Raw genomic sequence first — 25,392 nt, 5'->3', positions numbered from 1 at the left:
AACAGCGGCCAGACACAAGCAGAAGCAGAAGCAGCAGCAGCACCACCTTTTGTTTTTTGGCTGCAGCAGCAGCAGCAGCAAGGCCCACAGGGCTGGCTAGCTGGCTAGCCAGCAAGCAGGTAGCAATGAAAGTAGGAATCTTTCTTTTTAACCCTGTAAGGGGGTGGTGCACTGTACCCGAAGATACTGCCATATCGGGTCAATGCATAGGGCGACGGAAGCAAGCTTCGAAATCGGCCCCCGTTCTCAAAAATCCATTTAATATATGGTCCCCAGATAGGGGACGTATCAGATATTAAACTGATAAGAACAGATACTACACTTGATCTTAGCCAAAAGGCCGAGAAGCGATAACCGTGAAAGGGGCGGGCCCAACAAGGTCCCCTTCATGGGCACTATCACTGCTTGCTGTCAGGGAGGCTGCCAGACAATTTTCCATGCACACTCTGGGCTGGGGGGCAGTCAACCACCAGTACACACAGCAGAACCTAAACCCATACCATTATTGCTAAGCAGCAAGACAGGGGCCCATTGCACTCCCACGGGGCCTTTTTAAATGCAATCCATAACCCGGATTTGCCAGGAACCCTTCTTACTCCTCCTACTTGCATGTGACACTGGGCTTAGGATCTGCATAGGAAACACACACACAAGCACACACCTACCTTTGTTGCCTGCAGATGCCTCCTTGGCTGTCCCCAAACGGTATCAAACCAACACCCACGGGAAGCTGTAAGCATAGAGGACATGCCTGCACCCCATTGGACTTACCTGTGTGGGTTAAACCCGGGTTATTTGACAACCTATGGCGGTGATGGTTCTGCTCAGGCAGAGCAGTGCTGATGCTCCTCATAAAGCTGTCGCTGCTGTGAAGGTTCTAGGTGACATCACAAATCCCTATGGTTACATACACAACAAAGCTGGGTTGTTGTTGTTTACACTCTGCAAGGCCTGTGGAAGTGAGTGACATCATAGCACTGTAGTTCTGAGGGTTCTAGATGGATGCAACAATCTCCTGTTGCTTCTATGAAGGCCATAATAGACGACATCACCAAACAGCTCCATAGTCACATACACAGCAAAGGAGAGATGTTGTTTACACCTAGTGATGTCAGTGGTATTGAGTGACATCACAGCACAGTGCTAAGGCTCCTGGGCCTGGACACAGCAGCGGCTGCAATATCTCAACGGAGAATACGTTTATATATATGTGTGTGTGTGCGCGTATATATATATATATATATATATATATATATATATATATATATATATATTCTCCGCCGAAATCACTTTTAAACCCATTTCCACCTTTTTTTCCCTTCTCTTCCTCTTACTTTTTTTTCACGTTTTTTTACGTTTTTCTCCTTTTCGCCTCTTTTCTGGGCGTATTATTCTTCTTTTTCTTCTTTTTTTTCGTCTAATGCATACCCCATCAGTGCAGCAATGCTTATTCAATACCGCCAGCAGATGGAGACACTGGGGGATAATTTTCTAAGGATTTATACTGATTTTTCCTGTCTGAATTTGTCGCACAGAAAGTTGCAGGCCAAATATGTGTGACATTTCTGCGACTTTAGCTTCTAGAGCATTTTTACAACATTATACATAGGTGCTGAATACATAAAAAGCGACTGTTCAGCGACAGACAAGTCGCATCGGCTGAAAGTAGGCCAGAATGTCAGTCCATGTTGGAGCAGGTTTAGATACAGTCTAAAGCATAGATCTCAAAGTCTGTGCACAGAATTTAGCAAGGGCCTCGCACCTTCTGATGCATCAGGTAGGTGCACAATAGCATAGCCTAACCCTCTGTACTTTGGTCTATATTGATGCGGGACATAGACAGCCAGCTGATGACCAATCCATTAGTGCAATGGATGGCTGGAAGCATTTGTCTTTGCCTTTGCAATACCACAGAAGCAATGCATGGTCAATGTACAGCAATGACACACCTGTGTGAACAGCCAGGAGACCCCCCCCCCCCATGTTATGTTACATAGTTACATAGTTAGTACGGTCGAAAAAAGACATATGTCCATCAAGTTCAACCAGGGAATTAAGGGGTAGGGGTGTGGCGCGATATTGGGGAAGGGATGAGATTTTATATTTCTTCATAAGCATTAATCTTATTTTGTCAATTAGGAACATTCAGCACCCACCCGCTATCAAGGCAGCTGCCTATCATGTCATGCCCTACCTGCACAGGTGTGCTGGCTACTCAAATGATCCAATTAAGGAGGCCATTTAGTCAGCAGCAGCAGAAGTCCTGTGCCTGGACGCTCCAACAGCGGCCAGACACAAGCAGAAGCAGAAGCAGCAGCAGCACCACCACCTTTTGTTTTTTGGCTGCAGCAGCAGCAGCAGCAAGGCCCACAGGGCTGGCTAGCTGGCTAGCCAGCAAGCAGGTAGCAATGAAAGTAGGAATCTTTCTTTTTAACCCTGTAAGGGGGTGGTGCACTGTACCCGAAGATACTGCCATATCGGGTCAATGCATAGGGCGACGGAAGCAAGCTTCGAAATCGGCCCCCGTTCTCAAAAATCCATTTAATATATGGTCCCCAGATAGGGGACGTATCAGATATTAAACTGATAAGAACAGATACTACACTTGATCTTAGCCAAAAGGCCGAGAAGCGATAACCGTGAAAGGGGCGGGCCCAACAAGGTCCCCTTCATGGGCACTATCACTGCTTGCTGTCAGGGAGGCTGCCAGACAATTTTCCATGCACACTCTGGGCTGGGGGGCAGTCAACCACCAGTACACACAGCAGAACCTAAACCCATACCATTATTGCTAAGCAGCAAGACAGGGGCCCATTGCACTCCCACGGGGCCTTTTTAAATGCAATCCATAACCCGGATTTGCCAGGAACCCTTCTTACTCCTCCTACTTGCATGTGACACTGGGCTTAGGATCTGCATAGGAAACACACACACAAGCACACACCTACCTTTGTTGCCTGCAGATGCCTCCTTGGCTGTCCCCAAACGGTATCAAACCAACACCCACGGGAAGCTGTAAGCATAGAGGACATGCCTGCACCCCATTGGACTTACCTGTGTGGGTTAAACCCGGGTTATTTGACAACCTATGGCGGTGATGGTTCTGCTCAGGCAGAGCAGTGCTGATGCTCCTCATAAAGCTGTCGCTGCTGTGAAGGTTCTAGGTGACATCACAAATCCCTATGGTTACATACACAACAAAGCTGGGTTGTTGTTGTTTACACTCTGCAAGGCCTGTGGAAGTGAGTGACATCATAGCACTGTAGTTCTGAGGGTTCTAGATGGATGGAACAATCTCCTGTTGCTTCTATGAAGGCCATAATAGACGACATCACCAAACAGCTCCATAGTCACATACACAGCAAAGGAGAGATGTTGTTTACACCTAGTGATGTCAGTGGTATTGAGTGACATCACAGCACAGTGCTAAGGCTCCTGGGCCTGGACACAGCAGCGGCTGCAATATCTCAACGGAGAATACGTTTATATATATGTGTGTGTGTGCGCGTATATATATATATATATATATATATATATATATATATATATATATATATTTCTCCGCCGAAATCACTTTTAAACCCATTTCCACCTTTTTTTCCCTTCTCTTCCTCTTACTTTTTTTTCACGTTTTTTTACGTTTTTCTCCTTTTCGCCTCTTTTCTGGGCGTATTATTCTTCTTTTTCTTCTTTTTTTTCGTCTAATGCATACCCCATCAGTGCAGCAATGCTTATTCAATACCGCCAGCAGATGGAGACACTGGGGGATAATTTTCTAAGGATTTATACTGATTTTTCCTGTCTGAATTTGTCGCACAGAAAGTTGCAGGCCAAATATGTGTGACATTTCTGCGACTTTAGCTTCTAGAGCATTTTTACAACATTATACATAGGTGCTGAATACATAAAAAGCGACTGTTCAGCGACAGACAAGTCGCATCGGCTGAAAGTAGGCCAGAATGTCAGTCCATGTTGGAGCAGGTTTAGATACAGTCTAAAGCATAGATCTCAAAGTCTGTGCACAGAATTTAGCAAGGGCCTCGCACCTTCTGATGCATCAGGTAGGTGCACAATAGCATAGCCTAACCCTCTGTACTTTGGTCTATATTGATGCGGGACATAGACAGCCAGCTGATGACCAATCCATTAGTGCAATGGATGGCTGGAAGCATTTGTCTTTGCCTTTGCAATACCACAGAAGCAATGCATGGTCAATGTACAGCAATGACACACCTGTGTGAACAGCCAGGAGACCCCCCCCCCCCATGTTATGTTACATAGTTACATAGTTAGTACGGTCGAAAAAAGACATATGTCCATCAAGTTCAACCAGGGAATTAAGGGGTAGGGGTGTGGCGCGATATTGGGGAAGGGATGAGATTTTATATTTCTTCATAAGCATTAATCTTATTTTGTCAATTAGGAACATTCAGCACCCACCCGCTATCAAGGCAGCTGCCTATCATGTCATGCCCTACCTGCACAGGTGTGCTGGCTACTCAAATGATCCAATTAAGGAGGCCATTTAGTCAGCAGCAGCAGAAGTCCTGTGCCTGGACGCTCCAACAGCGGCCAGACACAAGCAGAAGCAGAAGCAGCAGCAGCACCACCTTTTGTTTTTTGGCTGCAGCAGCAGCAGCAGCAAGGCCCACAGGGCTGGCTAGCTGGCTAGCCAGCAAGCAGGTAGCAATGAAAGTAGGAATCTTTCTTTTTAACCCTGTAAGGGGGTGGTGCACTGTACCCGAAGATACTGCCATATCGGGTCAATGCATAGGGCGACGGAAGCAAGCTTCGAAATCGGCCCCCGTTCTCAAAAATCCATTTAATATATGGTCCCCAGATAGGGGACGTATCAGATATTAAACTGATAAGAACAGATACTACACTTGATCTTAGCCAAAAGGCCGAGAAGCGATAACCGTGAAAGGGGCGGGCCCAACAAGGTCCCCTTCATGGGCACTATCACTGCTTGCTGTCAGGGAGGCTGCCAGACAATTTTCCATGCACACTCTGGGCTGGGGGGCAGTCAACCACCAGTACACACAGCAGAACCTAAACCCATACCATTATTGCTAAGCAGCAAGACAGGGGCCCATTGCACTCCCACGGGGCCTTTTTAAATGCAATCCATAACCCGGATTTGCCAGGAACCCTTCTTACTCCTCCTACTTGCATGTGACACTGGGCTTAGGATCTGCATAGGAAACACACACACAAGCACACACCTACCTTTGTTGCCTGCAGATGCCTCCTTGGCTGTCCCCAAACGGTATCAAACCAACACCCACGGGAAGCTGTAAGCATAGAGGACATGCCTGCACCCCATTGGACTTACCTGTGTGGGTTAAACCCGGGTTATTTGACAACCTATGGCGGTGATGGTTCTGCTCAGGCAGAGCAGTGCTGATGCTCCTCATAAAGCTGTCGCTGCTGTGAAGGTTCTAGGTGACATCACAAATCCCTATGGTTACATACACAACAAAGCTGGGTTGTTGTTGTTTACACTCTGCAAGGCCTGTGGAAGTGAGTGACATCATAGCACTGTAGTTCTGAGGGTTCTAGATGGATGCAACAATCTCCTGTTGCTTCTATGAAGGCCATAATAGACGACATCACCAAACAGCTCCATAGTCACATACACAGCAAAGGAGAGATGTTGTTTTCACCTAGTGATGTCAGTGGTATTGAGTGACATCACAGCACAGTGCTAAGGCTCCTGGGCCTGGACACAGCAGCGGCTGCAATATCTCAACGGAGAATACGTTTATATATATGTGTGTGTGTGCGCGTATATATATATATATATATATATATATATATATATATATATATTTCTCCGCCGAAATCACTTTTAAACCCATTTCCACCTTTTTTTCCCTTCTCTTCCTCTTACTTTTTTTTCACGTTTTTTTACGTTTTTCTCCTTTTCGCCTCTTTTCTGGGCGTATTATTCTTCTTTTTCTTCTTTTTTTTCGTCTAATGCATACCCCATCAGTGCAGCAATGCTTATTCAATACCGCCAGCAGATGGAGACACTGGGGGATAATTTTCTAAGGATTTATACTGATTTTTCCTGTCTGAATTTGTCGCACAGAAAGTTGCAGGCCAAATATGTGTGACATTTCTGCGACTTTAGCTTCTAGAGCATTTTTACAACATTATACATAGGTGCTGAATACATAAAAAGCGACTGTTCAGCGACAGACAAGTCGCATCGGCTGAAAGTAGGCCAGAATGTCAGTCCATGTTGGAGCAGGTTTAGATACAGTCTAAAGCATAGATCTCAAAGTCTGTGCACAGAATTTAGCAAGGGCCTCGCACCTTCTGATGCATCAGGTAGGTGCACAATAGCATAGCCTAACCCTCTGTACTTTGGTCTATATTGATGCGGGACATAGACAGCCAGCTGATGACCAATCCATTAGTGCAATGGATGGCTGGAAGCATTTGTCTTTGCCTTTGCAATACCACAGAAGCAATGCATGGTCAATGTACAGCAATGACACACCTGTGTGAACAGCCAGGAGACCCCCCCCCCCCATGTTATGTTACATAGTTACATAGTTAGTACGGTCGAAAAAAGACATATGTCCATCAAGTTCAACCAGGGAATTAAGGGGTAGGGGTGTGGCGCGATATTGGGGAAGGGATGAGATTTTATATTTCTTCATAAGCATTAATCTTATTTTGTCAATTAGGAACATTCAGCACCCACCCGCTATCAAGGCAGCTGCCTATCATGTCATGCCCTACCTGCACAGGTGTGCTGGCTACTCAAATGATCCAATTAAGGAGGCCATTTAGTCAGCAGCAGCAGAAGTCCTGTGCCTGGACGCTCCAACAGCGGCCAGACACAAGCAGAAGCAGAAGCAGCAGCAGCACCACCTTTTGTTTTTTGGCTGCAGCAGCAGCAGCAGCAAGGCCCACAGGGCTGGCTAGCTGGCTAGCCAGCAAGCAGGTAGCAATGAAAGTAGGAATCTTTCTTTTTAACCCTGTAAGGGGGTGGTGCACTGTACCCGAAGATACTGCCATATCGGGTCAATGCATAGGGCGACGGAAGCAAGCTTCGAAATCGGCCCCCGTTCTCAAAAATCCATTTAATATATGGTCCCCAGATAGGGGACGTATCAGATATTAAACTGATAAGAACAGATACTACACTTGATCTTAGCCAAAAGGCCGAGAAGCGATAACCGTGAAAGGGGCGGGCCCAACAAGGTCCCCTTCATGGGCACTATCACTGCTTGCTGTCAGGGAGGCTGCCAGACAATTTTCCATGCACACTCTGGGCTGGGGGGCAGTCAACCACCAGTACACACAGCAGAACCTAAACCCATACCATTATTGCTAAGCAGCAAGACAGGGGCCCATTGCACTCCCACGGGGCCTTTTTAAATGCAATCCATAACCCGGATTTGCCAGGAACCCTTCTTACTCCTCCTACTTGCATGTGACACTGGGCTTAGGATCTGCATAGGAAACACACACACAAGCACACACCTACCTTTGTTGCCTGCAGATGCCTCCTTGGCTGTCCCCAAACGGTATCAAACCAACACCCACGGGAAGCTGTAAGCATAGAGGACATGCCTGCACCCCATTGGACTTACCTGTGTGGGTTAAACCCGGGTTATTTGACAACCTATGGCGGTGATGGTTCTGCTCAGGCAGAGCAGTGCTGATGCTCCTCATAAAGCTGTCGCTGCTGTGAAGGTTCTAGGTGACATCACAAATCCCTATGGTTACATACACAACAAAGCTGGGTTGTTGTTGTTTACACTCTGCAAGGCCTGTGGAAGTGAGTGACATCATAGCACTGTAGTTCTGAGGGTTCTAGATGGATGCAACAATCTCCTGTTGCTTCTATGAAGGCCATAATAGACGACATCACCAAACAGCTCCATAGTCACATACACAGCAAAGGAGAGATGTTGTTTACACCTAGTGATGTCAGTGGTATTGAGTGACATCACAGCACAGTGCTAAGGCTCCTGGGCCTGGACACAGCAGCGGCTGCAATATCTCAACGGAGAATACGTTTATATATATGTGTGTGTGTGCGCGTATATATATATATATATATATATATATATATATATATATATATATATATTTCTCCGCCGAAATCACTTTTAAACCCATTTCCACCTTTTTTTCCCTTCTCTTCCTCTTACTTTTTTTTCACGTTTTTTTACGTTTTTCTCCTTTTCGCCTCTTTTCTGGGCGTATTATTCTTCTTTTTCTTCTTTTTTTTCGTCTAATGCATACCCCATCAGTGCAGCAATGCTTATTCAATACCGCCAGCAGATGGAGACACTGGGGGATAATTTTCTAAGGATTTATACTGATTTTTCCTGTCTGAATTTGTCGCACAGAAAGTTGCAGGCCAAATATGTGTGACATTTCTGCGACTTTAGCTTCTAGAGCATTTTTACAACATTATACATAGGTGCTGAATACATAAAAAGCGACTGTTCAGCGACAGACAAGTCGCATCGGCTGAAAGTAGGCCAGAATGTCAGTCCATGTTGGAGCAGGTTTAGATACAGTCTAAAGCATAGATCTCAAAGTCTGTGCACAGAATTTAGCAAGGGCCTCGCACCTTCTGATGCATCAGGTAGGTGCACAATAGCATAGCCTAACCCTCTGTACTTTGGTCTATATTGATGCGGGACATAGACAGCCAGCTGATGACCAATCCATTAGTGCAATGGATGGCTGGAAGCATTTGTCTTTGCCTTTGCAATACCACAGAAGCAATGCATGGTCAATGTACAGCAATGACACACCTGTGTGAACAGCCAGGAGACCCCCCCCCCCATGTTATGTTACATAGTTACATAGTTAGTACGGTCGAAAAAAGACATATGTCCATCAAGTTCAACCAGGGAATTAAGGGGTAGGGGTGTGGCGCGATATTGGGGAAGGGATGAGATTTTATATTTCTTCATAAGCATTCATCTTATTTTGTCAATTAGGAACATTCAGCACCCACCCGCTATCAAGGCAGCTGCCTATCATGTCATGCCCTACCTGCACAGGTGTGCTGGCTACTCAAATGATCCAATTAAGGAGGCCATTTAGTCAGCAGCAGCAGAAGTCCTGTGCCTGGACGCTCCAACAGCGGCCAGACACAAGCAGAAGCAGAAGCAGCAGCAGCACCACCTTTTGTTTTTTGGCTGCAGCAGCAGCAGCAGCAAGGCCCACAGGGCTGGCTAGCTGGCTAGCCAGCAAGCAGGTAGCAATGAAAGTAGGAATCTTTCTTTTTAACCCTGTAAGGGGGTGGTGCACTGTACCCGAAGATACTGCCATATCGGGTCAATGCATAGGGCGACGGAAGCAAGCTTCGAAATCGGCCCCCGTTCTCAAAAATCCATTTAATATATGGTCCCCAGATAGGGGACGTATCAGATATTAAACTGATAAGAACAGATACTACACTTGATCTTAGCCAAAAGGCCGAGAAGCGATAACCGTGAAAGGGGCGGGCCCAACAAGGTCCCCTTCATGGGCACTATCACTGCTTGCTGTCAGGGAGGCTGCCAGACAATTTTCCATGCACACTCTGGGCTGGGGGGCAGTCAACCACCAGTACACACAGCAGAACCTAAACCCATACCATTATTGCTAAGCAGCAAGACAGGGGCCCATTGCACTCCCACGGGGCCTTTTTAAATGCAATCCATAACCCGGATTTGCCAGGAACCCTTCTTACTCCTCCTACTTGCATGTGACACTGGGCTTAGGATCTGCATAGGAAACACACACACAAGCACACACCTACCTTTGTTGCCTGCAGATGCCTCCTTGGCTGTCCCCAAACGGTATCAAACCAACACCCACGGGAAGCTGTAAGCATAGAGGACATGCCTGCACCCCATTGGACTTACCTGTGTGGGTTAAACCCGGGTTATTTGACAACCTATGGCGGTGATGGTTCTGCTCAGGCAGAGCAGTGCTGATGCTCCTCATAAAGCTGTCGCTGCTGTGAAGGTTCTAGGTGACATCACAAATCCCTATGGTTACATACACAACAAAGCTGGGTTGTTGTTGTTTACACTCTGCAAGGCCTGTGGAAGTGAGTGACATCATAGCACTGTAGTTCTGAGGGTTCTAGATGGATGCAACAATCTCCTGTTGCTTCTATGAAGGCCATAATAGACGACATCACCAAACAGCTCCATAGTCACATACACAGCAAAGGAGAGATGTTGTTTACACCTAGTGATGTCAGTGGTATTGAGTGACATCACAGCACAGTGCTAAGGCTCCTGGGCCTGGACACAGCAGCGGCTGCAATATCTCAACGGAGAATACGTTTATATATATGTGTGTGTGTGCGCGTATATATATATATATATATATATATATATATATATATATATATATTTCTCCGCCGAAATCACTTTTAAACCCATTTCCACCTTTCTTTCCCTTCTCTTCCTCTTACTTTTTTTTCACGTTTTTTTACGTTTTTCTCCTTTTCGCCTCTTTTCTGGGCGTATTATTCTTCTTTTTCTTCTTTTTTTTCGTCTAATGCATACCCCATCAGTGCAGCAATGCTTATTCAATACCGCCAGCAGATGGAGACACTGGGGGATAATTTTCTAAGGATTTATACTGATTTTTCCTGTCTGAATTTGTCGCACAGAAAGTTGCAGGCCAAATATGTGTGACATTTCTGCGACTTTAGCTTCTAGAGCATTTTTACAACATTATACATAGGTGCTGAATACATAAAAAGCGACTGTTCAGCGACAGACAAGTCGCATCGGCTGAAAGTAGGCCAGAATGTCAGTCCATGTTGGAGCAGGTTTAGATACAGTCTAAAGCATAGATCTCAAAGTCTGTGCACAGAATTTAGCAAGGGCCTCGCACCTTCTGATGCATCAGGTAGGTGCACAATAGCATAGCCTAACCCTCTGTACTTTGGTCTATATTGATGCGGGACATAGACAGCCAGCTGATGACCAATCCATTAGTGCAATGGATGGCTGGAAGCATTTGTCTTTGCCTTTGCAATACCACAGAAGCAATGCATGGTCAATGTACAGCAATGACACACCTGTGTGAACAGCCAGGAGACCCCCCCCCCCCATGTTATGTTACATAGTTACATAGTTAGTACGGTCGAAAAAAGACATATGTCCATCAAGTTCAACCAGGGAATTAAGGGGTAGGGGTGTGGCGCGATATTGGGGAAGGGATGAGATTTTATATTTCTTCATAAGCATTAATCTTATTTTGTCAATTAGGAACATTCAGCACCCACCCGCTATCAAGGCAGCTGCCTATCATGTCATGCCCTACCTGCACAGGTGTGCTGGCTACTCAAATGATCCAATTAAGGAGGCCATTTAGTCAGCAGCAGCAGAAGTCCTGTGCCTGGACGCTCCAACAGCGGCCAGACACAAGCAGAAGCAGAAGCAGCAGCAGCACCACCTTTTGTTTTTTGGCTGCAGCAGCAGCAGCAGCAAGGCCCACAGGGCTGGCTAGCTGGCTAGCCAGCAAGCAGGTAGCAATGAAAGTAGGAATCTTTCTTTTTAACCCTGTAAGGGGGTGGTGCACTGTACCCGAAGATACTGCCATATCGGGTCAATGCATAGGGCGACGGAAGCAAGCTTCGAAATCGGCCCCCGTTCTCAAAAATCCATTTAATATATGGTCCCCAGATAGGGGACGTATCAGATATTAAACTGATAAGAACAGATACTACACTTGATCTTAGCCAAAAGGCCGAGAAGCGATAACCGTGAAAGGGGCGGGCCCAACAAGGTCCCCTTCATGGGCACTATCACTGCTTGCTGTCAGGGAGGCTGCCAGACAATTTTCCATGCACACTCTGGGCTGGGGGGCAGTCAACCACCAGTACACACAGCAGAACCTAAACCCATACCATTATTGCTAAGCAGCAAGACAGGGGCCCATTGCACTCCCACGGGGCCTTTTTAAATGCAATCCATAACCCGGATTTGCCAGGAACCCTTCTTACTCCTCCTACTTGCATGTGACACTGGGCTTAGGATCTGCATAGGAAACACACACACAAGCACACACCTACCTTTGTTGCCTGCAGATGCCTCCTTGGCTGTCCCCAAACGGTATCAAACCAACACCCACGGGAAGCTGTAAGCATAGAGGACATGCCTGCACCCCATTGGACTTACCTGTGTGGGTTAAACCCGGGTTATTTGACAACCTATGGCGGTGATGGTTCTGCTCAGGCAGAGCAGTGCTGATGCTCCTCATAAAGCTGTCGCTGCTGTGAAGGTTCTAGGTGACATCACAAATCCCTATGGTTACATACACAACAAAGCTGGGTTGTTGTTGTTTACACTCTGCAAGGCCTGTGGAAGTGAGTGACATCATAGCACTGTAGTTCTGAGGGTTCTAGATGGATGCAACAATCTCCTGTTGCTTCTATGAAGGCCATAATAGACGACATCACCAAACAGCTCCATAGTCACATACACAGCAAAGGAGAGATGTTGTTTACACCTAGTGATGTCAGTGGTATTGAGTGACATCACAGCACAGTGCTAAGGCTCCTGGGCCTGGACACAGCAGCGGCTGCAATATCTCAACGGAGAATACGTTTATATATATGTGTGTGTGTGCGCGTATATATATATATATATATATATATATATATATATATATATATTTCTCCGCCGAAATCACTTTTAAACCCATTTCCACCTTTTTTTCCCTTCTCTTCCTCTTACTTTTTTTTCACGTTTTTTTACGTTTTTCTCCTTTTCGCCTCTTTTCTGGGCGTATTATTCTTCTTTTTCTTCTTTTTTTTCGTCTAATGCATACCCCATCAGTGCAGCAATGCTTATTCAATACCGCCAGCAGATGGAGACACTGGGGGATAATTTTCTAAGGATTTATACTGATTTTTCCTGTCTGAATTTGTCGCACAGAAAGTTGCAGGCCAAATATGTGTGACATTTCTGCGACTTTAGCTTCTAGAGCATTTTTACAACATTATACATAGGTGCTGAATACATAAAAAGCGACTGTTCAGCGACAGACAAGTCGCATCGGCTGAAAGTAGGCCAGAATGTCAGTCCATGTTGGAGCAGGTTTAGATACAGTCTAAAGCATAGATCTCAAAGTCTGTGCACAGAATTTAGCAAGGGCCTCGCACCTTCTGATGCATCAGGTAGGTGCACAATAGCATAGCCTAACCCTCTGTACTTTGGTCTATATTGATGCGGGACATAGACAGCCAGCTGATGACCAATCCATTAGTGCAATGGATGGCTGGAAGCATTTGTCTTTGCCTTTGCAATACCACAGAAGCAATGCATGGTCAATGTACAGCAATGACACACCTGTGTGAACAGCCAGGAGACCCCCCCCCCCATGTTATGTTACATAGTTACATAGTTAGTACGGTCGAAAAAAGACATATGTCCATCAAGTTCAACCAGGGAATTAAGGGGTAGGGGTGTGGCGCGATATTGGGGAAGGGATGAGATTTTATATTTCTTCATAAGCATTAATCTTATTTTGTCAATTAGGAACATTCAGCACCCACCCGCTATCAAGGCAGCTGCCTATCATGTCATGCCCTACCTGCACAGGTGTGCTGGCTACTCAAATGATCCAATTAAGGAGGCCATTTAGTCAGCAGCAGCAGAAGTCCTGTGCCTGGACGCTCCAACAGCGGCCAGACACAAGCAGAAGCAGAAGCAGCAGCAGCACCACCTTTTGTTTTTTGGCTGCAGCAGCAGCAGCAGCAAGGCCCACAGGGCTGGCTAGCTGGCTAGCCAGCAAGCAGGTAGCAATGAAAGTAGGAATCTTTCTTTTTAACCCTGTAAGGGGGTGGTGCACTGTACCCGAAGATACTGCCATATCGGGTCAATGCATAGGGCGACGGAAGCAAGCTTCGAAATCGGCCCCCGTTCTCAAAAATCCATTTAATATATGGTCCCCAGATAGGGGACGTATCAGATATTAAACTGATAAGAACAGATAAGGTTTCAACAAAATTTTATTGAATAAATAAGAAACCATACAAAATTTAAAATGCAAAATAATAAAAGGTTCACAAAAGTTTTAAAATACAAATAATGAAACCAGTAATAAAAGGAGAAAAAATAAAAATGGCAGGATAAAACATTATACAAATATCATAAAAACTGATTATACTGTTATTTCGTTCCATAGAGGCAGACACCACATGGATGCTGCCTCGCTGGCCCCCAACTGTTTCTTGTCTCTTAGGTAATAGATGTACATCTCACTCAGGGCCAGCTTTATACAGTTTTTAACATCAATAAAATCATGTTTAAAAAGTAAGATGTTCCTAACTTTCCAGATGGCATTTTTAAAACAATTAATAATCATCCAGCAGATCATCTGCTGTTTAAAATTGGGGCAGTTAAAAAGACCGTAAAAGACACATTCGTGATTAAAATCTTTTAGGCCGCAGGCCCACTTCAAAAGTGGGCCTACCTTCCTCCAAAGCTCCCGTGCAAAAGGGCAGTTCCAAAATATGTGCAGCACCGTTTCGTCCACTCCACAGCCATCTCTCGGGCACTTGGCTCTCGCCACCAGTCCTCGCCTGTGCTGGAACTCACGAGTAGGGAGGCACTGGTGGATGATTGCCCAGGCAAGATCCCTGTGTACATTCGCCAGAAACTTCCCGTACACGTTCCGCCATACCTTTTTGGATCTTGCCTGTGTGAAATTGGACACTGCCAGGGTAACCTCACTCCGCCTGAGGACCTTTGATACCTTTCTCTGGTCCCCCAGTATGTCAGGCTCCAAATCTTGGAGACCTAGGAGCCTGACTGTCTTTTCCAACACCACATAATGTTTTGGGGGACACAGAAGCACCGGAGCGTTCAGAGGGATGCGCAACCATCTTTTAAAAACCATGCCCGCAGCGTACCTTAAAAAGCAGCTAAAAATGCCATCGGATTTAATAATTTTAAAACAGAAACAGAAATACTTTATGTAAAAGAAAGTAAAAAGGTTAGGAACATCTTTCCCGCCATTATCTTTACTTTTGTACATAAAATCACGCTTTAATTTCTCCATTTTTGAACCCCATAAAAAGGTAAAAACAATTCTAGTTACTTTTTTAATGTATAAAATAGATGGAGGAAATACCATGGCAATGTATAGCATAATAGGGAGTAAAACCATCTTTATTATTAAAATCTTCCCCTCCATGGTAAGGTTTCTAAGATTCCACATTAAAATCTTCTTCTCCATCTTAGCTATAGCTGAATCCCAGTTAGGGCTCCCATCATTGACCTGGTTAAAAACAATACCTAAAACTTTAATTTGATCCTGTTGCATTGTGACTCCTGGGGTGATGGATGAATCCCAGGAGCCAATATAAAAACAGTCACATTTATCTGTGTTTAGCTTAAAACCAGAGACCTCGCAGAAATAGCTGGTGTTCCTCAATGCCCCCCTCATCGATGGAGAGTCCGGGCACAGTATGGTGACATCATCCATGTACCCCAACACCTTTAGATGGGTCCCTCCTCCACCAGGTATCGGTACGCCTCTTACTACCCAGTCTTTTCTGAGGAGGGCCATCAGTGGTTCGATTGCGCAAATAAAAAGGAGTGGGGACAGGGGGCAGCCCTGTTTGACACCTGATAAAAGAGGAACACCGCTGGTTAAAAAGCCATTAACAGAGACTTGACTAAAACAGGATCGGTATAAAAGCATGATTCGGCTTAAAATCGTTTCAGGCACTGCCATCTTTTTAAGAACTAAAAACAGGTATTCATGGGAGACCCTATCAAAGGCTTTTTCAAAGTCTAAGGATAAAATTGCTACAGTTTGATTTCTATCCTTAAAATACCATAAAACATCTCTTAAAATATTTAGGGATTCAGCTATAGACCTTCCAGGTACCCCACAAACCTGATTTGGGTGAATTAATTTATGAATAAAAGGTTTAAAACGGACAGCTAATAACTTGGCTAAAACTTTATAATCGACATTTAAAAGTGTAATGGGGCGCCAATTTTTTAGCATATCCTTTTCACCTTTTTTAAAAAGTAATGATACAATCCCCCTCCTCCAGGAAGGGGGAAGTTCATTAACAATAAAAGTTTCTTTATACAATAAAACCATATCATCCTTTAAAATATCCCAAAAAGCTAAATAAAATTCGATGGGTAAACCATCTTCCCCAGGGGCCTTCCCACTAGAAAAACTTTTAAAAACAAATAAAAGTTCAACTAAGTTAAGATCACGGGATAAAACCTCCTGGTCTAAAACATCTAGCTTAAAATCAAGGGAATTAAGAACATGTTCTAAAAAGGATGGATTAAGATCTTTCTTATTAAAAAGAAGCTGGTAGAAGTTAAAAACTGCATCTAACATGCCTTTTGGAGTGGATTCACCCTCAAGGTTTTGGATGATATCCCTCCTATTCATCACTTTTTTAAAAAAGAAACGGGAACATTTCTCGCCCTCCTCCAGGTGCTGCACATGTGAGTTAAAAATGATTTGTTTCCCTTTCTTTTCTATGGCATGTTTTATTTCAGTTTTAAGGTTTAAAATATCATTTTCTACATCCATACCAGCTTCTTTCAATTTAAAAAGTACATTTAAACGCATGTTAAGAACATAAAACCACTGCTTTTCCATTTTTGCCTTCTTCTTACCTGCTTTGATAAAAAAAAATCTGATTTTAGATTTGGTGCCCTCCCACCAGTGCAGCATAGGCTCGTGGGGTTTTCTTTGTGATTGCCAGCACTGGTAGGTCCGCACAAACTCCTCTTTTATCTCAGGGTCCTCTAGGAGTGTGGTGTTTAATCTCCAGAGGCCCCTTTTTGCTTTTTGCTCCCCCTCTAGCTCCAGGCCCACCAAGAGGAGCTTATGATCAGAGAAGATATTCTGCTCGAGCGTGCATTTCAGGGGTTTAAAAGCTCTAGAGGAAAAAATAAAATCGATTCTGGAGCTCACTCTTCCATTGGACCATGTGGCGCCCGGGTCCTCCGGCAAGAGATCCTTCCAGCAATCTTTCAAATTAAAATCATCAATAAAATTTTTAAGCAGGTAAGAAGTGCGGTCTTTACGATTAATATCCCCACCCTGCCGGTGTTCCCCATCACGTATGCAGTTAAAATCACCTCCCACCAGCAGGGGAGAAGACCCAACACAAAACAGTGGTAAAATTTCAAATAGTTCTGCCCGATCCTGTTTATCAGGAGGGGCATACACATTTAAAACACGAATTAAAAGTCCATTAAAATATAGATGAATTAAAAGAGCTCTGCCAGGCACAATCTCAGTTACTGTATGAATAGAAAAGGACTGGCCTCGGCAGAGCAGCCCAACACCCACAGAACGACAGTCATTTGCACCGGACCATATGGATGGGCCCAGCTTCCAGTCTTCTTTTAAGTCTTTATAGTCCATTTTACTAGGGATTCCACATTCTTGTAGCAGGCAAAGGTCAAAGTCACATGTCTCTAGATAAGAAAATAAAGCAGCCCTGCGATCAGGGCTCTTTAAGGACCTCACATTGAGTGAGGCAATTTTTACAGGGATAGGCATAGTTTATGGAGAGTCAGTGCTTGGAGAATCAAAGTCAATAATAAGCTGCGTACCGTCATCCCCCGCCTGCGGGGTCATCAGCTCCTTGATGTTCTGAGGGTCGGAGCTTGAGATCGATGATGCCCCGACCCTGAGCTCGCTCTCGTCCGAACTACGGCACGCCGCTTTCCTTTGAATGTCTTCCTCTTCTTCTTCTCTTTGTCTTTTAAATGTCACACTGCTGTCCATATCCTCTGTGTTGCTCTCACTCGATGTAATCTCTGGCCCCCGGCTGATGGATCTGCGTCTTCTTTCATCATTTGACGACTGGAACTGCTGCACAGGGGCCTGTGAGGCCTCTTTTCCGGAACCTTTGCCGCTACCTTGGGAAGTTTTCATCGCTTGTTCCCCAGCAAGCGTTGCTGAGGACTGTTGCTCCAACTTCCCCATCGATCGACGATGGCCAGTTTTACCCACCGGGTCTACTGCTGGCGGGGCAGCAAACCCTGGTTTGGCGCCACTTGTCTTCTTGGCCCTGTCCTGTATAGGCGGAGTAACAGGACCGGGCTCAGACCTGGCCACCTGGCTCCCCTTCCGGCGGGCTTTCACCGGGGCCTCTTCGTCCGGAGCAGGGCGACCCTGGGCCAAGCCAGTACCTGGCTTATGCTGCAATTTTGGGTCCACCTTTGCCCCCACCGAGGCCCGTCGGCTGCCACCCGCCACAGGTGAGCCCCCTTCAGAAGTTTCGGCGGGCTCTTGAGCCAGGTAGGAAGTCGATCGACGTCTTTCAATTTCCCGGGCAGTAAACTCGATTACCCGCCCGGGCTTCGTGGAATCCCCATGGCCTCCCCCTAGCACTACCACCGGTGGGCCCCCCGATGGAGCACCAGAGGTCTTGGGCCTGGACCCATCAGTACCTGCCATCTGGGGTTTGGGCATCTTAAAAAAGGACGTCTTTTGTCCTGTCCCCTCTTTGGGTGGGCCCAGCCTTGACCCACCCATCGTAGTTTTTGCTTTATGGGGACAGGAATTAAAATCGTGATTTTCCTCTCCGCAGAGGTTGCACCTTATCGTATGGCTACATCTTGAGGCTATGTGACCTTCTTGGCCACACCTATTGCAGCGAATCACACGCTCCGCGCCGCAGGTCTCCTGGGTGTGGCCAAACCTCAAGCAATTTCGGCAATACATAGGCATTTGAGGATAGAACAGGAAGCCCCGAACTCTCCCGATGGCAAAATTTGGGGGCGGATGGCAAAGACCCCCAATACCACCGGGATCCTTACGGAGCTTGACCCAGAACTTCCTCTTGCCGTTCCAGAACCGCACGGAGTTCAAGATTTTGTTTGCGAATCGCACCTCTTCGCAGTATCGCCGAAGAAAAGTGGCTATATCCTCCGTGGTCACATGAGGGCTGTGCATAGCCACCACCAACGGTATATGTTCCTCACCATAGAGGAACTGGAACGAAAGACCGTCGAGTCGATCGTCCCTCTGGTCCGCACCAGACAAGGTTGCATAGATGTTATCGCAACACGCCGTGGCCGTGAAGGTGACGGTATACAGGCCACGGCTTTCCTGGTCATTTAGACACAGGATGTCCTCCCTATTGAGGCGGAAGTAGTCAAGAAGAATCACCTCCGCAATGAAGCGGAGGTTCTTCAACTGACGATGGCTCTCCGACACCTCTATGCGGATGGTATTTCGCATCGACATTTCCCCAGAGGGGAAAGCCCAGGAGAACGGCATCTTCCACACCCAGGGACTAAGCCCCTTCCCCAATAGCAGCAGGGGCTCGGAATCCCGCTATAAAAGCGGAACCCTTATCCAAGGCAGAGGTCGGGGGTACCCTAGGTGCTTCCGAAGCTACAGGTAACGCTCAACGTACCGAAAATGCCTTCTGAGACACAAGGTCCCAGAGACAGGGGGATCGCAACCCGTTGTCCGTGGACTAAGCCCGCTCCCCAATAGCAGCAAGGGGGTGAAGTCCCTCCGTAAGGAGAGACAATCCCCCAAGGCCGAGAAGCGGGGTACCACAGACACCTTCCGACCAGACCAAGTGAGCAGATACTACACTTGATCTTAGCCAAAAGGCCGAGAAGCGATAACCGTGAAAGGGGCGGGCCCAACAAGGTCCATTTCATGGGCACTATCACTGCTTGCTGTCAGGGAGGCTGCCAGACAATTTTCCATGCACACTCTGGGCTGGGGGGCAGTCAACCACCAGTACACACAGCAGAACCTAAACCCATACCATTATTGCTAAGCAGCAAGACAGGGGCCCATTGCACTCCCACGGGGCCTTTTTAAATGCAATCCATAACCCGGATTTGCCAGGAACCCTTCTTACTCCTCCTACTTGCATGTGACACTGGGCTTAGGATCTGCATAGGAAACACACACACAAGCACACACCTACCTTTGTTGCCTGCAGATGCCTCCTTGGCTGTCCCCAAACGGTATCAAACCAACACCCACGGGAAGCTGTAAGCATAGAGGACATGCCTGCACCCCATTGGACTTACCTGTGTGGGTTAAACCCGGGTTATTTGACAACCTATGGCGGTGATGGTTCTGCTCAGGCAGAGCAGTGCTGATGCTCCTCATAAAGCTGTCGCTGCTGTGAAGGTTCTAGGTGACATCACAAATCCCTATGGTTACATACACAACAAAGCTGGGTTGTTGTTGTTTACACTCTGCAAGGCCTGTGGAAGTGAGTGACATCATAGCACTGTAGTTCTGAGGGTTCTAGATGGATGCAACAATCTCCTGTTGCTTCTATGAAGGCCATAATAGACGACATCACCAAACAGCTCCATAGTCACATACACAGCAAAGGAGAGATGTTGTTTACACCTAGTGATGTCAGTGGTATTGAGTGACATCACAGCACAGTGCTAAGGCTCCTGGGCCTGGACACAGCAGCGGCTGCAATATCTCAACGGAGAATACGTTTATATATATGTGTGTGTGTGCGCGTATATATATATATATATATATATATATATATATATATATATATATATTTCTCCGCCGAAATCACTTTTAAACCCATTTCCACCTTTTTTTCCCTTCTCTTCCTCTTACTTTTTTTTCACGTTTTTTTACGTTTTTCTCCTTTTCGCCTCTTTTCTGGGCGTATTATTCTTCTTTTTCTTCTTTTTTTTCGTCTAATGCATACCCCATCAGTGCAGCAATGCTTATTCAATACCGCCAGCAGATGGAGACACTGGGGGATAATTTTCTAAGGATTTATACTGATTTTTCCTGTCTGAATTTGTCGCACAGAAAGTTGCAGGCCAAATATGTGTGACATTTCTGCGACTTTAGCTTCTAGAGCATTTTTACAACATTATACATAGGTGCTGAATACATAAAAAGCGACTGTTCAGCGACAGACAAGTCGCATCGGCTGAAAGTAGGCCAGAATGTCAGTCCATGTTGGAGCAGGTTTAGATACAGTCTAAAGCATAGATCTCAAAGTCTGTGCACAGAATTTAGCAAGGGCCTCGCACCTTCTGATGCATCAGGTAGGTGCACAATAGCATAGCCTAACCCTCTGTACTTTGGTCTATATTGATGCGGGACATAGACAGCCAGCTGATGACCAATCCATTAGTGCAATGGATGGCTGGAAGCATTTGTCTTTGCCTTTGCAATACCACAGAAGCAATGCATGGTCAATGTACAGCAATGACACACCTGTGTGAACAGCCAGGAGACCCCCCCCCCCCCCATGTTATGTTACATAGTTACATAGTTAGTACGGTCGAAAAAAGACATATGTCCATCAAGTTCAACCAGGGAATTAAGGGGTAGGGGTGTGGCGCGATATTGGGGAAGGGATGAGATTTTATATTTCTTCATAAGCATTAATCTTATTTTGTCAATTAGGAACATTCAGCACCCACCCGCTATCAAGGCAGCTGCCTATCATGTCATGCCCTACCTGCACAGGTGTGCTGGCTACTCAAATGATCCAATTAAGGAGGCCATTTAGTCAGCAGCAGCAGAAGTCCTGTGCCTGGACGCTCCAACAGCGGCCAGACACAAGCAGAAGCAGAAGCAGCAGCAGCACCACCTTTTGTTTTTTGGCTGCAGCAGCAGCAGCAGCAAGGCCCACAGGGCTGGCTAGCTGGCTAGCCAGCAAGCAGGTAGCAATGAAAGTAGGAATCTTTCTTTTTAACCCTGTAAGGGGGTGGTGCACTGTACCCGAAGATACTGCCATATCGGGTCAATGCATAGGGCGACGGAAGCAAGCTTCGAAATCGGCCCCCGTTCTCAAAAATCCATTTAATATATGGTCCCCAGATAGGGGACGTATCAGATATTAAACTGATAAGAACAGATACTACACTTGATCTTAGCCAAAAGGCCGAGAAGCGATAACCGTGAAAGGGGCGGGCCCAACAAGGTCCCCTTCATGGGCACTATCACTGCTTGCTGTCAGGGAGGCTGCCAGACAATTTTCCATGCACACTCTGGGCTGGGGGGCAGTCAACCACCAGTACACACAGCAGAACCTAAACCCATACCATTATTGCTAAGCAGCAAGACAGGGGCCCATTGCACTCCCACGGGGCCTTTTTAAATGCAATCCATAACCCGGATTTGCCAGGAACCCTTCTTACTCCTCCTACTTGCATGTGACACTGGGCTTAGGATCTGCATAGGAAACACACACACAAGCACACACCTACCTTTGTTGCCTGCAGATGCCTCCTTGGCTGTCCCCAAACGGTATCAAACCAACACCCACGGGAAGCTGTAAGCATAGAGGACATGCCTGCACCCCATTGGACTTACCTGTGTGGGTTAAACCCGGGTTATTTGACAACCTATGGCGGTGATGGTTCTGCTCAGGCAGAGCAGTGCTGATGCTCCTCATAAAGCTGTCGCTGCTGTGAAGGTTCTAGGTGACATCACAAATCCCTATGGTTACATACACAACAAAGCTGGGTTGTTGTTGTTTACACTCTGCAAGGCCTGTGGAAGTGAGTGACATCATAGCACTGTAGTTCTGAGGGTTCTAGATGGATGCAACAATCTCCTGTTGCTTCTATGAAGGCCATAATAGACGACATCACCAAACAGCTCCATAGTCACATACACAGCAAAGGAGAGATGTTGTTTACACCTAGTGATGTCAGTGGTATTGAGTGACATCACAGCACAGTGCTAAGGCTCCTGGGCCTGGACACAGCAGCGGCTGCAATATCTCAACGGAGAATACGTTTATATATATGTGTGTGTGTGCGCGTATATATATATATATATATATATATATATATATTTCTCCGCCGAAATCACTTTTAAACCCATTTCCACCTTTTTTTCCCTTCTCTTCCTCTTACTTTTTTTTCACGTTTTTTTACGTTTTTCTCCTTTTCGCCTCTTTTCTGGGCGTATTATTCTTCTTTTTCTTCTTTTTTTTCGTCTAATGCATACCCCATCAGTGCAGCAATGCTTATTCAATACCGCCAGCAGATGGAGACACTGGGGGATAATTTTCTAAGGATTTATACTGATTTTTCCTGTCTGAATTTGTCGCACAGAAAGTTGCAGGCCAAATATGTGTGACATTTCTGCGACTTTAGCTTCTAGAGCATTTTTACAACATTATACATAGGTGCTGAATACATAAAAAGCGACTGTTCAGCGACAGACAAGTCGCATCGGCTGAAAGTAGGCCAGAATGTCAGTCCATGTTGGAGCAGGTTTAGATACAGTCTAAAGCATAGATCTCAAAGTCTGTGCACAGAATTTAGCAAGGGCCTCGCACCTTCTGATGCATCAGGTAGGTGCACAATAGCATAGCCTAACCCTCTGTACTTTGGTCTATATTGATGCGGGACATAGACAGCCAGCTGATGACCAATCCATTAGTGCAATGGATGGCTGGAAGCATTTGTCTTTGCCTTTGCAATACCACAGAAGCAATGCATGGTCAATGTACAGCAATGACACACCTGTGTGAACAGCCAGGAGACCCCCCCCCCCCATGTTATGTTACATAGTTACATAGTTAGTACGGTCGAAAAAAGACATATGTCCATCAAGTTCAACCAGGGAATTAAGGGGTAGGGGTGTGGTGCGATATTGGGGAAGGGATGAGATTTTATATTTCTTCATAAGCATTAATCTTATTTTGTCAATTAGGAACATTCAGCACCCACCCGCTATCAAGGCAGCTGCCTATCATGTCATGCCCTACCTGCACAGGTGTGCTGGCTACTCAAATGATCCAATTAAGGAGGCCATTTAGTCAGCAGCAGCAGAAGTCCTGTGCCTGGACGCTCCAACAGCGGCCAGACACAAGCAGAAGCAGAAGCAGCAGCAGCACCACCTTTTGTTTTTTGGCTGCAGCAGCAGCAGCAGCAGCAAGGCCCACAGGGCTGGCTAGCTGGCTAGCCAGCAAGCAGGTAGCAATGAAAGTAGGAATCTTTCTTTTTAACCCTGTAAGGGGGTGGTGCACTGTACCCGAAGATACTGCCATATCGGGTCAATGCATAGGGCGACGGAAGCAAGCTTCGAAATCGGCCCCCGTTCTCAAAAATCCATTTAATATATGGTCCCCAGATAGGGGACGTATCAGATATTAAACTGATAAGAACAGATACTACACTTGATCTTAGCCAAAAGGCCGAGAAGCGATAACCGTGAAAGGGGCGGGCCCAACAAGGTCCCCTTCATGGGCACTATCACTGCTTGCTGTCAGGGAGGCTGCCAGACAATTTTCCATGCACACTCTGGGCTGGGGGGCAGTCAACCACCAGTACACACAGCAGAACCTAAACCCATACCATTATTGCTAAGCAGCAAGACAGGGGCCCATTGCACTCCCACGGGGCCTTTTTAAATGCAATCCATAACCCGGATTTGCCAGGAACCCTTCTTACTCCTCCTACTTGCATGTGACACTGGGCTTAGGATCTGCATAGGAAACACACACACAAGCACACACCTACCTTTGTTGCCTGCAGATGCCTCCTTGGCTGTCCCCAAACGGTATCAAACCAACACCCACGGGAAGCTGTAAGCATAGAGGACATGCCTGCACCCCATTGGACTTACCTGTGTGGGTTAAACCCGGGTTATTTGACAACCTATGGCGGTGATGGTTCTGCTCAGGCAGAGCAGTGCTGATGCTCCTCATAAAGCTGTCGCTGCTGTGAAGGTTCTAGGTGACATCACAAATCCCTATGGTTACATACACAACAAAGCTGGGTTGTTGTTGTTTACACTCTGCAAGGCCTGTGGAAGTGAGTGACATCATAGCACTGTAGTTCTGAGGGTTCTAGATGGATGCAACAATCTCCTGTTGCTTCTATGAAGGCCATAATAGACGACATCACCAAACAGCTCCATAGTCACATACACAGCAAAGGAGAGATGTTGTTTACACCTAGTGATGTCAGTGGTATTGAGTGACATCACAGCACAGTGCTAAGGCTCCTGGGCCTGGACACAGCAGCGGCTGCAATATCTCAACGGAGAATACGTTTATATATATGTGTGTGTGTGCGCGTATATATATATATATATATATATATATATATATATATATATATATTTCTCCGCCGAAATCACTTTTAAACCCATTTCCACCTTTTTTTCCCTTCTCTTCCTCTTACTTTTTTTTCACGTTTTTTTACGTTTTTCTCCTTTTCGCCTCTTTTCTGGGCGTATTATTCTTCTTTTTCTTCTTTTTTTTTCGTCTAATGCATACCCCATCAGTGCAGCAATGCTTATTCAATACCGCCAGCAGATGGAGACACTGGGGGATAATTTTCTAAGGATTTATACTGATTTTTCCTGTCTGAATTTGTCACACAGAAAGTTGCAGGCCAAATATGTGTGACATTTCTGCGA

At 46.0% G+C, this 25,392-nt stretch overlaps 9 non-coding genes and 1 pseudogene across 9 annotated transcripts; all 10 read right to left on the bottom strand.

The window, feature by feature from the left end:
• Positions 1-161: 161 nt before the first annotated feature.
• Positions 162-352, bottom strand: LOC130350866 (U2 spliceosomal RNA). Its single transcript, XR_008887670.1, has one exon. It is a non-coding gene; the product is annotated as a U2 spliceosomal RNA (small nuclear RNA).
• Positions 353-2,444: 2,092 nt separating this feature from the next.
• On the bottom strand, positions 2,445-2,635 carry LOC130350865 (U2 spliceosomal RNA). Its single transcript, XR_008887669.1, has one exon. It is a non-coding gene; the product is annotated as a U2 spliceosomal RNA (small nuclear RNA).
• Positions 2,636-4,725: 2,090 nt separating this feature from the next.
• Positions 4,726-4,916, bottom strand: LOC130350860 (U2 spliceosomal RNA). The gene has a single exon (XR_008887667.1). It is a non-coding gene; the product is annotated as a U2 spliceosomal RNA (small nuclear RNA).
• A 2,084-nt stretch (positions 4,917-7,000) lies between these two features.
• Positions 7,001-7,191, bottom strand: LOC130350911 (U2 spliceosomal RNA). Its single transcript, XR_008887711.1, has one exon. It is a non-coding gene; the product is annotated as a U2 spliceosomal RNA (small nuclear RNA).
• Positions 7,192-9,280: 2,089 nt separating this feature from the next.
• Positions 9,281-9,471, bottom strand: LOC130350899 (U2 spliceosomal RNA). Its single transcript, XR_008887700.1, has one exon. It is a non-coding gene; the product is annotated as a U2 spliceosomal RNA (small nuclear RNA).
• Positions 9,472-11,557: 2,086 nt separating this feature from the next.
• LOC130350887 (U2 spliceosomal RNA) lies at positions 11,558-11,748 on the bottom strand. The gene has a single exon (XR_008887689.1). It is a non-coding gene; the product is annotated as a U2 spliceosomal RNA (small nuclear RNA).
• Positions 11,749-13,831: 2,083 nt separating this feature from the next.
• Positions 13,832-14,017, bottom strand: LOC130350859 (U2 spliceosomal RNA). The gene has a single exon (XR_008887666.1). It is a non-coding gene; the product is annotated as a U2 spliceosomal RNA (small nuclear RNA).
• A 5,479-nt stretch (positions 14,018-19,496) lies between these two features.
• LOC130350863 (U2 spliceosomal RNA) lies at positions 19,497-19,626 on the bottom strand (annotated as a pseudogene).
• A 2,090-nt stretch (positions 19,627-21,716) lies between these two features.
• Positions 21,717-21,907, bottom strand: LOC130350874 (U2 spliceosomal RNA). The gene has a single exon (XR_008887678.1). It is a non-coding gene; the product is annotated as a U2 spliceosomal RNA (small nuclear RNA).
• A 2,077-nt stretch (positions 21,908-23,984) lies between these two features.
• On the bottom strand, positions 23,985-24,175 carry LOC130350854 (U2 spliceosomal RNA). The gene has a single exon (XR_008887661.1). It is a non-coding gene; the product is annotated as a U2 spliceosomal RNA (small nuclear RNA).
• Between the last annotated feature and the right edge of the window lie 1,217 nt (positions 24,176-25,392).

The sequence above is a fragment of the Hyla sarda genome, unplaced genomic scaffold (assembly GCF_029499605.1).
Source record: "Hyla sarda isolate aHylSar1 unplaced genomic scaffold, aHylSar1.hap1 scaffold_953, whole genome shotgun sequence".
Classification (NCBI taxonomy): domain Eukaryota; kingdom Metazoa; phylum Chordata; class Amphibia; order Anura; family Hylidae; genus Hyla; species Hyla sarda.
This window is presented reverse-complemented; position numbering and strand designations above follow the sequence as displayed.